The sequence below is a fragment of the Ranitomeya imitator genome, chromosome 2, assembly GCF_032444005.1.
Source record: "Ranitomeya imitator isolate aRanImi1 chromosome 2, aRanImi1.pri, whole genome shotgun sequence".
In the NCBI taxonomy this organism is placed as follows: domain Eukaryota; kingdom Metazoa; phylum Chordata; class Amphibia; order Anura; family Dendrobatidae; genus Ranitomeya; species Ranitomeya imitator.
Genome location: NC_091283.1, coordinates 307,738,829 through 307,751,520, shown reverse-complemented (window position 1 = coordinate 307,751,520; position 12,692 = coordinate 307,738,829).

The window sequence follows — 12,692 nt, the reverse complement described above, 5'->3', positions numbered from 1 at the left end:
TCCTTTAAAAGGGGTGGCCAATTTTGATCATTGTTCCACATCGGGCTCCGTGCCCGTGTTCCCGCGGGTGATGGTGGCTCCATCGCCATCGCAGGTGTCATGTCCACCCGCCTCAATGACCAGGGAGGGGCAGAGCTCGGCCGTTCCATACGCTGAGAAGATGAGGGCGATTGTGCCTGCTCCTGGTGCCTATACAGTACTGGGTTGTCCTCCGGGGATGTCAGAGTGACTGTGACAGCAAAATACCTCTGAGGTCCATCCTCTTTGAAAAACGTGACCTAATCTCCTTCCCTCATGGGCCTCTGGAATTTAATGGAACTTGTGTTCACGTACACCTTGCCGTGGGTGTAGGCGCAAGACCAGTGAGTATATGCCAGCATCCCATGGGTCTGCTGTCCAGCCATTGCGCCACTTCCTGGTTGACACAGTTCTGCCCGGACCTCTTCTTTCCTTCGATCACCCCTGCTATCCACGCTGCCTGCCCAGGGGATGGGAAGGGACCATCTCCCTCCTGATATCGGAGTGCCGGACCGGGAGATGGACCGTCTACAAACACAGGTCTGTGCTCTGGGGTTTGGGACTGAGTTCCACTCACCACCTGCTCATAGTCCCACCGCTCCGACATCCCAACCGCAATCACTCCACGACCGTCAGACTCCACCAGCGCAGCTGCCGCATCCTCCAGCTCAGGCTCCTCCAGGCAGTCTTTTCTCCCAGGTCACTGACCTCCTCTGGTCTACGACGTTCCGGTTCCAGCAGTCGCCTATACTGCTCTCCAGCAGATAATGGGAATGTCAGGCCAATACTCGCCATCGTCAACTGATGTTCCCCACAGCCTTCCGGGCTGGGTCCTTTCCTCTACCTGCTGCCACTTCCACTCTGTGGCAGACACCGTTGCAACAATGGACGCAGGAGTGTGCCATCGGTGCCGGTGTCGTGCCTCATAATAGCGCCGTGCAGCCGCCCACGGGATTTTCTTCTTCTGGGCCCCACCCATTCCAGGGTGGAGCCACTTCCTGCTGCTCCACCCATTCAGCATCGGATTCCGCCCATCTCTCAGGGATCTGCTGATAGGGGTGAGGCCTTCTTCTCTTTCATCGCGCCCACCATGCTCAGGCATCGCTCACCGGGGAATGCACCTCAGGCTCAGACCACTGTCTCTTCCAGATGGAATTTCGTGCCACTTTCACGATCAGGATGCCCATGAGGGGCAGAGCTGGAGTTGTCCTCAGTCTCCGCACCATTTTCTGCCACCTTTGCCATAATTTGGGTACCTCCACCTTCTGAGTGCAAGGTATGCGCATCCCGCCGTACTACTCCAACTACTCCAAGTGAAACGGAGAGCAGGGCAGTAGTAGTTGTGGCTAACGGTGGCAGTTTCAGTGCACCCTGGCCCTCCGTTCCATTAACACATTGCAGTCCACTCACTTGTAACTCGGTGTCCATTCCACATTGCCGAGGTTCCTTTTCTTTTAACATCACACAATCACAGAGTCCAGGTTCATATTCAACAAAACAATTTTACTCAGCTCGTCCAGTTTAGTCACAAAAATAGCACAAGATTCTTAGCAGAATATCATCATTCCGTTCCCTCTACTGTCCCTTTCTCCTTCTGGAATATCCAGCGGTCCTGTAGCTTCCTGACTGGTCACACTAACCCTCTTTAGGAGTTCCCCGCCCTCTCCAAAGGTAAAGTCGAAGAATGGCTCTTCCATTATTTAGCCGGCCGTAGGCCTCGGACAATAAGGGTTGTTCCCACGAAGTTAGCTGCTACCATTCTTATGCTGCCAAAATATTCTTCCACTACCGCGTGACAGTCAGCTTTTAGGCCTCGGACTGCTGGGCTCCTTGACTTAAACGTTACCCCTGGACATGACTGTCCTGTCCTTGCTCCCGGCTCACACTCTCTCTCTGACTAACTCCAGGAAGCTCCCCAAACTACTCTACATTAGCCCCTCCTAACTAGACTAATCCTATTGGTCTAACTAATTCCTTATTCTATTCTACTGTGTTCTCCCTACTGTCTAAGTCCTACACTCTCTATATTTTCATAACAACATTAAAGGAATACATTTACACAAACTGCACACACTCAATTTGAATACTGTCCAAAGGGGGGGGGGGGCAATGCGATGGCCTGTGTCACCCCCTTACACTCATACGCAAAAATGTAACTTATCCAATAGAAAGAAAAAAACAATTATCACACAGCATGCAGAATATATTTTTTACTATAATAAAAGCCTATGAGACATAGAAATCCTGTTCAATGTGATCACAGCCTTATCGTCTCTTTTATTATGTATAACACCGTCCCTTATTATGTACCATCCTCTCTAGTTATATATAATGCCGTCCCTTATTATATAGCTTCCTCTGTGTTATGTACAGCATTGTCTCTTATATAGTCTATCCTTGTTATCTTTGTTATTCACAGTGCCCACTTTTATTACATAGTCCCTTCTCTTGTTAGAATATAAAATTACTGCTGATGGAGCAGCAGGTGACCAGAAGTCCAGTTAATCAGTTCCTCCATTAGAAAATAAGCTTTCCCATGCTCCATTAGTCGTCATTGCAATATATATTTAACAAGACAATAAAAAACATCTATATATATAATTGTCTAAGGGTCACTTCCGGCTTTCTGTCGGCAACTTCCGTCACGGAAATCACGCGTTGCTGATTGGTCTCGCCAGCTGCCTGTCAAGGCTCCCGCGACCAATCAGCGATGGGCACAGTCCCCCCCTACCCCCCTGCAGTCAGTGCCCGGCGCCCGCTCCATACTCCCCTCCAGTCACTGCTCACACAGGGTTAATGCCAGCAGTAATGGGTCACGTTATGCCGCGGTGTAATGCACTCCGTTACCGCTGCTATTAACCCTGTGTGTCCCCAACTTTTTACTATTGATGCTGCCTATGCAGCATCAATAGTAAAATGATCTAATGTTAAAAATAATAAAAAAACAAAAAAAATGCTATTCTCACCATCCGTCGTCCGACGATGCGCTCGCGCCGGCCGCCATCTACCGTTCCCAGAGATGCATTGCGAAATTACCCAGAAGACTTAGCGGTATCGCGATGCATCCTGGGAACGGAAGATAGCGGCAGCCGTGCGCGCATCGCTAGATCTTCGCTGGATCCCGGCGGGTGAGCATATAACTATTTTTTATTTTTTTTAACAGGGATATGGTGCCCACACTGCTAAATACTGCGTGGGCTGTGTTATATACCGCGTGGCTGCTATATACTACATGGGCAGTGTTATATACTGCGTGGGCTGTGTGATATACTGCAGATATACAGGGCGCCAGTGACGAATTTGCCCATCCAGGTGTTCTGTGGCAAATGCCAAGCGTCTTGCACAGTGTTGGGCTGTGAGCACAACCTCCATCTGTGGACGTTCATGCTCATGCTATCTCTCACGCTCACTCTCACACACACTCGCTCTCTCACGCTCACACTCTTGCACATGCTCACTCTCACACTCTCGCGCTCACTCTGACGCTCACACACACACATTCACACTGACGCTCACGCTAACACACTGATGCTTACACTCACATGCTGACGCTCACACTCTTCCGATGTGACTGTTCTACATATGCGTAATTACCTGGACTACGGCAGACAGGGAGTACAGGTGCATCTCACAAAATTAGAATATCATCAGAAAGTTAATTTATTTCAGTTCTTCAATACAAAAGTGAAACTCAGATATTATATAGAGTCATTACAAACAGATTGATCTATTTCAAGTGTTTATTTTTGTTAATGTTGATGATTATGGCTTACAGCCAATGAAAACCCAAAAGCCATTATCTCAGCTTGAAAAAATGATTATAACAACCGAAATGTTATCCTACTGAAATGTATGTTCAGTAAGTGCACTCAATTCTTGGTTGGGGCTCCTTTTGCATCAATTACTGCATCAATGCGGCGTGGCATGGAGGCTATCAGCCCGTGGCACTGCTGTGGTAATATGGAAGCCCAGGTTGCTTTGATTGCAGCCTTCAGCTTGTCTGCATTGTGGGGTCTGGTGTCTCTCATCCTCCTCTTGAAAATAACCCATAGATTCTTTTTTATACATTTTTTTTATAGCGCCATTTATTGCATGGCGCTTTACATGTCAAAAGGGGGCAAGTATAGACAAATACAATAAACAAGTGCAAAAACAAGTCACTATCAGGTACAGAAGGAGAGGAGCCTGCCCGCGAGGGCTCACAATCTACATGGGATGGATGAGGATACACTAGGAGAGGGTAGAGCTGGTCATGCGGCGGTTCAGAAGGTTGAGGATCACTGCAGGCTGTAGGCTTGTCGGAAGAGGTGGGTCTTCAGGTTCTTTTTGAAGGTTTCCATGGTAGGCGAGAGTCTGATGTGTTGGGGTAGAGAGTTCCAGAGTATGGGGGAAGCATGGGAGAAGTCTTGGATGCGGGTGTGGGAAGAAGAAATAAGAGGGGAGTAGAAAAGGAGATCTTGTGAGGATTGAAGGTTGCGTGTAGGTAAGTACCGGGAGACCATGTCACAGATGTATGGAGGAGACAGGTTGTGGACAGCTTTGTATGTCATAGTAATGGTTTTGAACTGGAGTCTCTGGATGATAGGAAGCCAGTGAACGGCTTGGCATAGGGGAGATGCTGGGGAATAGTGGGGACACAGGTAGATTAGTTGGGAAGCAGAGTGTAGGATAGATTGGAGTGGTGCTAGAGGGGAGGCTGCATTAGTCAAGGCGGGAGATGGTAAGGGCGTGTACTAGTGTTATTGTGGTTTCATGTCAAGGAATGTACAGATACGGGAAATATTTTTGAGTTTGAGATGGCAGGAGGAGGCAAGGGCTTGGATATGTGGCTTAAAAGAGAGGGCAGAGTTGAGAATCACCCCGAGGCACTAGGCATGTGGGACTGGGGAAAGTGAGCAGCCATTGACATTGATGGATATGTCTGGTGGAGGGGTAGAGTGAGATGGGGGAAAGATGATGAATTTTGTTTTGTCCATGTTCAGTTTTAGAAAGCGAGCAGAAAAGAAGGCTGAGATAGCTGACAGACATTGTGGGATTTTGGTGAGTAAGGAGGTGAAGTCAGGTCCGGATAGGTAGATCTGCATGTCATTGGCATAGAGATGATACTGCAAACCGTGGATTCTATGAGCTGTCCCAGGCCAAAGGTATAGATGGAGAAGAGTAGGGGTCCTAGAACTGAGCCTTGAGGGACACCGACAGACAAGGGGCAAGGTGAGGAGTTGGTGTGGGAGAGGGAGAGACTGAATGTACAGTCTGTTAGATATGATGAGATCCAGGATAGGGCCAAGTCTGTGATGCCAAGAGATGAGATCATCTGTAGCAGGAGAAAGTGGTCCACAGTGTCAAAGGCAGAAGACAGGTCCAGAAGAAGGAGGGCAGAGTAGTGTCACTTGCTCTTGGCGGTTAGTAGGTCATTGATGACTTTAGTTAGGGCAGTTTCACTTGAGTGATGGGGTCAGAAGGCAGATTGTAACCAGTCAAAGAGGGAGCAGGAGGAGAGGAGGGAGGACAGTTCAAGATGGACATGCTGTTCCAGTGGTTTTGAGGCACAAGGGAGAAGAGATATCGGGCGATAGCTAGACACAGAGTATAGGTCAAGGGAGGGCTTTTTGAGGATGCGTGTGATCGAGGCATGCTAGAAGGATGAGGGGAAGACACCTGTTCTGAGTGAGAGGTTGAAGAGGTGTGTTAGGGTTGGGATGAAGACTGTGGTGAGGTTATGGATGAGGTGGGACAGGAGCAGGTCAAGCGTGCAAGTGGTGAGATGTGATCTTGACAGGAGGGTGGAGAGCTGATCTTCTGTCATGGTGGAGAAGCTGGTTTTGGAGCAACAGGGTGGAGCGACTAAGAGAGGTATTGGGGGCTGCGGGCCAAAGTTTGCTCTGATCGCATCAATCTTCTGTTTAAAGAAAGAGGCAAAGTCTTCAGCAGAAATTAGTGGAGAGGGAGGAGGTGCTGGGGGGCAGAGTAGAGAATTGAAAGTGTTGAAAAGCTGTTTAGGGTTGTGAGACAGGGAGGATATGAGATGAGAAGTAAGTTTGTTTTGCGCCACTGAGCGTGGACTTGAAGCTGGTGAGGGACTGCTTGTATGCAATGAAGTGGTCGGCAGAGCGGGATCACTTCCATCTCCGCTCAGCAACCCTGGAAGCCCGTCTCCGTTCTTTGGTCAGGCTGGTCAGCTATGGCTGCCTGTTGATTGTACGAGCTTTGCTATGCATGAGAGGGACAGCCGAGTCGAGTGATGCTGTTATTGTGGTGTTATAAAAGTTGGTAGCAACATCTGTGTCTTGAAGGGAAGCTATGTCTGTAAGAGGGAGAAAGGAGTCTCCTAACAGGTATTTAACTGGGACGGTTTGCAAAACCGCTCAGGTGTCAGAACAGCAGAAAACCCCCAAAGTGACCCCACTTTTTATTAAAACAAGACAGAAGAATCAACACTTTTGAAATGTGGAGCTGGGAGAGGATATTATACATACCATGGACGGCAAGAAGAAAAAATCAAGCCAGACATGTCACTGGAAGGAAGAATCATCAAGCTATCACTTGTGGACACATCATACGGAGAGAGCGATCACTGTGGACATCATGGCCGGAAGAATAGAAGGAACAAGGTGAAGAAGACCAGCAACTTGCTGGCTTTATACTATCAAGATAATTGCGGAGAAGACCGTGGTGGATCTATTTAGGCAGAACAAGATCCATTTTCCTACAGAGTGTTAAGAGATTCAGACGAAACCCCCAACAAACCAATTACTATAATGAACTGGTTGGAGTCACTTTTGACTCCTTTGGCCTCTGTTCCAGCGTTGTCCCTACTTTTTAAGGGCAGAGCAACCAGTTCAAGAAGAAAAAAAGCAAGTGATCCAGTGGGAAATAATTATCTTCAACAAAATTTCACATATTTATCCAAAAATACAAAAAAAGGATAATAAGGTAAACCATTACAGCACTCTCCAGCATCATGCACACAGAATAGCGTTTAGCCTACGGGTTTTGACCTCCATCTTAATCATGGCATGCTTCACTGAAGACTGGATAAGTTCTTATAGCTTCTCTTATTCCATTGCACAGCTGATTTGAATAATTGCAATTGTATCCAGAAAATGAAGAAGTTGGCTAGGGAGACCAGAGAAGACAAATCATGAAAACACAAATGCAAAATAATATAAAAGACATTGTGAAGGGATAACACACACTAAAAAAGGTGAAGGAAAATCAAGCCAGAAGGAGCAAATAAGATATTTTAGCAATGTAAAATAAGATCTTGTCTGTGATTTAGACCATAAGGTACTCTCGATTCCAGCATGAAAATCCAAAAGGACTCCCTATTCAGGAGTTTCCTTCTATGATACCCACCTCTTTAAGTGCTTTATACCTTTTCAATACCACAGAAGGCTAAGCCAAAAGTATCACCTTTATGGACATTCCAAAAATGTTTTGAGACAGCAGACGAAGAAAAAGCCGCAGGGTTAATTAACCGCATCAGATAAGTGACGTCTGATTCTAGTTTTTAGCGAGCATGTTGTACAACCCACATATTGGAGTTTACAGAGGGTAGAGCAAAAAATGGGAGAAGCCAGCGCAGCCTAAGGTTGACGCAATACATAAAGTGCAAATGCACATATTAATTTCTAACTGTATTTTCAAAAATGAGACATTTAGCAAACAATTGATAAATTCTTTGAGCCACTCCGCCTCTTCACGGCAATCTCATATTGGGGCAGTCCTACACTACGTTTTTTATATTCGCTGTGCCATAAAGGCCTCCTAAATGAACTAAAAGCAAGATCACATTAAAAACATGCTGTACCTGGAGCATATACTGAGTCACCCCCATGGCGCCAGAGTAGGCAAGCGAGGATAAAGGTTGACCAGGTCCAGACAGACATTTCGGATCCAACCTCCACACTGCCCATCCAGAGCCACAGATGAAGAGTGAAACAGGCTGAGGCACAGGTGCATAATTAAACAAAGCCTGAGGCAGGGCAGGGCTGCTGTGTGTGTACAGCAGCCTATCAATCACTGAGACACAGAAAGAATGGCGCACATAACCAGGCGCGGCGCACGGCAACAGTGGTGGTCAGCCACTTACCAATAACAGAGCAAAAAATGGGAGAAGCCAGCGCAGCCTAAGGTTAAGACGCAATACATAAAGTGCAAATGCACATATTAATTTCTAACTGTATTTTCAAAATGAGACATTTAGCAAACAATTGATCAATTATTTGAGCCACCCCGCCTCTTCACGGCAATCTCATATTGGGGCAGTCCTACACTACGTTTTTTATATTCGCTGTGCCATAAAGGCCTCCTAAATGAACTAAAAGCAAGACCACACAGCACACAGCGAATATAAAAAACGTAGTGTAGGACTGCCCCAATATGATATTGCCGTGAAGAGGCGGGGTGGCTCAAAGAATTGATCAATTGTTTGCTAAATGTCTCATTTTGAAAATACAGTTAGAAATTAATATGTGCTTATGCACTTTATGTATTGCGTCTTAACCTTAGGCTGCGCTGGCTTCTCCCCTTTTTTGCTTTACAGAGGGTACACTCAGTGAGAGACTACATAATTGTCATTGCCGTTAATAAAATCATTAATCTGAAATTCCGGAAGATTACTGCTTGATTGGTAAATTTTTGTCTTCCATCCATACTGACATACTAAGCAGCGCTGAGCCCCACATTTGAAGAAACCTTTGAGGTCCAACCATGTTTTCTTTCCTTTTGTCTTTGACTGGTTGCTATTAAATAAACTTGGTGATAATATAGATCAGGGATCCCCAACCTGTAGCTTGGGAGCCACATGTGGCTCGCGGCTGTCTGTCAGCTTGGTGCATTACCTCCAGTTCTTGCAAACAGATATGAAGGGGACATCTGAAAATGGTGAATTTTGCGAGCAGCCCTGCACAGAAGAGCAGATCTAGATGCACATATAATGGTCTTAGGGGTTTTGAGATGATTTAAATATGGTACCATGGAGACAAGATGACACCACCTGTCAGAGGAGGTGTTTGAAGCTGGATGTGACAGTGTCTTGCTTTATAGGAGAAAACTGAATGGGGGTATTGTAGCAACCCCTGGATCTTTGTTGAAAAGCTTTGTTTACCATTATGCCTGTAATGGGGGCTTTGGTTGCCACTACTGTGAGGGGCTATAAAGGCACGGATGATTGACCTCGTGGAGACCAAAACATCCAACACCACAGAGACACCATCACGTATTTCTCAACGCAGTGATCCAGAACACTGCCCCCAAATATGCAAATGCATGTAGAGGAGCTGCGGAGACACCATCACTAGGGTTGAGCGAAACGGGTCGAACATTTTCAAAAGTCGCCGACTTTTGGCTAAGTCGGGGTTTCATGAAACCCGATCCGACCCCTGTGCGGGGTCGGCCATGCGGTACGCGACTTTCGCGCCAAAGTCGCGTTTCAATGACGCGAAAAGCGCCATTTCTCAGCCAATGAAGGTAAACGCAGAGTGTGGGCAGCGTGATGACATAGGTCCTGGTCCCCACCATCTTAGAGAAGGGCATTGCAGTGATTGGCTTGCTGTCTGCGACGTCACAGGGGCTATAAAGAGGCGTTCCCACCGACCGCCATCTTACTGCTGCTGATCTGAGCTTAGGGAGAGGTTGCTGCCGCTTTGTCAGAAGCAGGGATAGCGTTAGGCAGGGTCCATTAACCACAAAACCGCTTGTGCTGCAGCGATTTGCACTGTCCAACACCACCCTCGGTGTGCAGGGACAGTGGAAGTTTTTTTTTTTTTTTTTTTCCCCTCAGCGCTGTAGCTCATTGGGCTGCCCTAGAAGGCTCCCTGATAGCTGCATTGCTGTGTGTACGCCGCTGTGCAAACCAACTGCTTTTTTCAAAGCACAAATCCTCTTGTTCCTTCCTTTCTGCACAGCTATCTTTTTTGTTTGTCCACACTTTTTATTTCATTTGTGCATCAGTCCACTCCTTATTGCTGCCTGCCATACCTGGCTGAGATTACTGCAGGCAGGGAGATAGTAGCTGCCTGCCATACCTGGCTGAGATTACTGCAGGCAGGGAGATAGTAATTGTAGGACATTCCCTGTTTTTTTTTTTTTGGTGGGAGATTAAGATTGGCAATTTGGCATTTCTGCTAGAGTGCCATCCCTGTGTGTGCCATCTCTCTCACATAGTGGGCCATAGAAAGCCTTTTCATTTTTCTGTATTTTTTTTTGTGGGGTGTATAAATTCTCCCTGATAAAAATACAGTGGGAGATTAATATTGGCCTTTGGGCTTGTGTGCCAGTCCTGAGTGTGCCATCTCTCTCACAAATAGTGGGCCATAGAAAGCCTATTTTATTTTTTTTTGGGTTTTATAAATTCTCCCTGAAAAAAAGGGAGATTAATATTGGCCTCTGGGCTTGTGTGCCAGTCCTGAGCGTGCCATCTGTGCCAGCCCTGAGCGTGCCATCTCTCTCACAAATAGTGGGCCATAGAAAGCCTATTTAATTTTTTTTTTGGTTTTATAAATTCTCCCTGAAAAAAAGGGAGATTAATATTGGCCTCTGGGCTTGTGTGCCAGTTGTGAGCGTGCCATCTGTGCCAGTCCTGAGCGTGCCATCTCTCTCACAAATAGTGGGCCATAGAAAGCCTATTTAATTTTTTTTTTTGTTTTATAAATTTTCCCTGAAAAAAGGGAGATTAATATTGGCCTCTGGGCTTGTGTGCCAGTTGTGAGCGTGCCATCTGTGCCAGTCCTGAGCGTGCCATCTCTCTCACAAATAGTGGGCCATAGAAAGCCTATTTAATTTTTTTTTTGGTTTTATAAATTTTCCCTGAAAAAAGGGAGATTAATATTGGCCTCTGGGCTTGTGTGCCAGTTGTGAGCGTGCCATCTGTGCCAGTCCTGAGCGTGCCATCTCTCTCACAAATAGTGGGCCATAGAAAGCCTATTTAAATATTTTTTTGGTTTTATAAATTCTCCCAGAAAAAAAGGGAGATTAATATTGGCCTCTGGGCTTCTGTGCCAGTCCTGAGCGTGCCATCTGTGCCAGTCCTGAGCGTCCCATCTCTCTCACAAATAGTGGGCCATAGAAAGCCAATTTTTTTTTTTGGGGGGGTTTTAGAAATTCTCCCTGGAAAAAAAAAGGGAGATTAATATTGCCCTTTGGGCTTGTGTGCCAGTACTAAGCGTTCCATCTCTCTCTCTCTCTCAGTCAGTGGGCCATAGAACGCCTATTTTTGGTTTTATTTGTTTTCTAAATTCTCCCTGAAAAAATCATTTTATTTTATTTGGTTTCTAAATTCTTCCTGATAAAATCATATTTTTTTTATTATTTTTTTTTCTAAAGTCTCCCTGAAAAAAAAAAAAAAAAAAAAAAAAACAGTGGGAGATTAATATTGGCCTTTCTGCTTGTGTGCCAGTCTTGACTCCTGGGTGCGTCATCTCTCAGTCAGTGGGCCATAGAACGCCTATTTTTGGTTTTATTTGTTTTATAAATTCTCCCTGAAAAAATCATTTTATTTTATTTGGTTTCTAAATTCTTCCTGATAAAATCATATTTTTTTTATTATTTTTTTTTCTAAAGTCTCCCTGAAAAAAAAAAAAAAAAAAAAAAAACAGTGGGAGATTAATATTGGCCTTTCTGCTTGTGTGCCAGTCTTGACTCCTGGGTGCGTCATCTCTCAGTCAGTGGGCCATAGAACGCCTATTTTTGGTTTTATTTGTTTTATAAATTCTCCCTGAAAAAATCATTTTATTTTATTTGGTTTCTAAATTCTTCCTGATAAAATCATATTTTTTTTATTATTTTTTTTTCTAAAGTCTCCCTGAAAAAAAAAAAAAAAAAACAACCAAAAAAAACAGTGGGAGATTAATATTGGCCTTTCTGCTTGTGTGCCAGTCTTGACTCCTGGGTGTGCCATCTCTCTCTCTCTCTCTCTCTCTCTCTCTCTCTCTCTCCAATTGTGGTCCATAGAAAGCCTATATTTTTTTTCCTTGATTTGGGTTCCAAAATCTACCAGAGAAAATAACTCCATCAATCATTGGTAGAAAAATATTGGCCTCTGGGCTTGTGTGCCACTCCTGATTCCTGTGTGCGTCATCTCTCAGTCAGTGGGCCATAGAACGCCTATTTTTGTTTTTATTTGTTTTATAAATTCTCCCTGAAAAAATCATTTTATTTTATTTGGTTTCAAAATTCTTCCTGATAAAATCATATTTTTTTTATTATTTTTTTTTCTAAAGTCTCCCTGAAAAAAAAAAAAAAAAAAAAAAAAAAACAGTGGGAGATTAATATTGGCCTTTCTGCTTGTGTGCCAGTCTTGACTCCTGGGTGTGCCATCTCTCTCTCTCTCTCTCTCTCTCTCTCCAATTGTGGTCCATAGAAGGCCTATATTTTTTTTCCTTGATTTGGGTTCCAAAATCTACCAGAGAAAATAACTCCATCAATCATTGGTAGAAAAATATTGGCCTCTGGGCTTGTGTGCCACTCCTGATTCCTGTGTGCGTCATCTCTCAGTCAGTGGGCCATAGAACGCCTATTTTTGTTTTTATTTGATTTATAAATTCTCCCTGAAAAAATCATTTTATTTTATTTGGTTTCTAAATTCTTCCTGATAAAATCATATTTTTTTTATTATTTTTTTTTCTAAAGTCTCCCTGAAAAAAAAAAAAAAAAAACAACCAAAAAAAACAGTG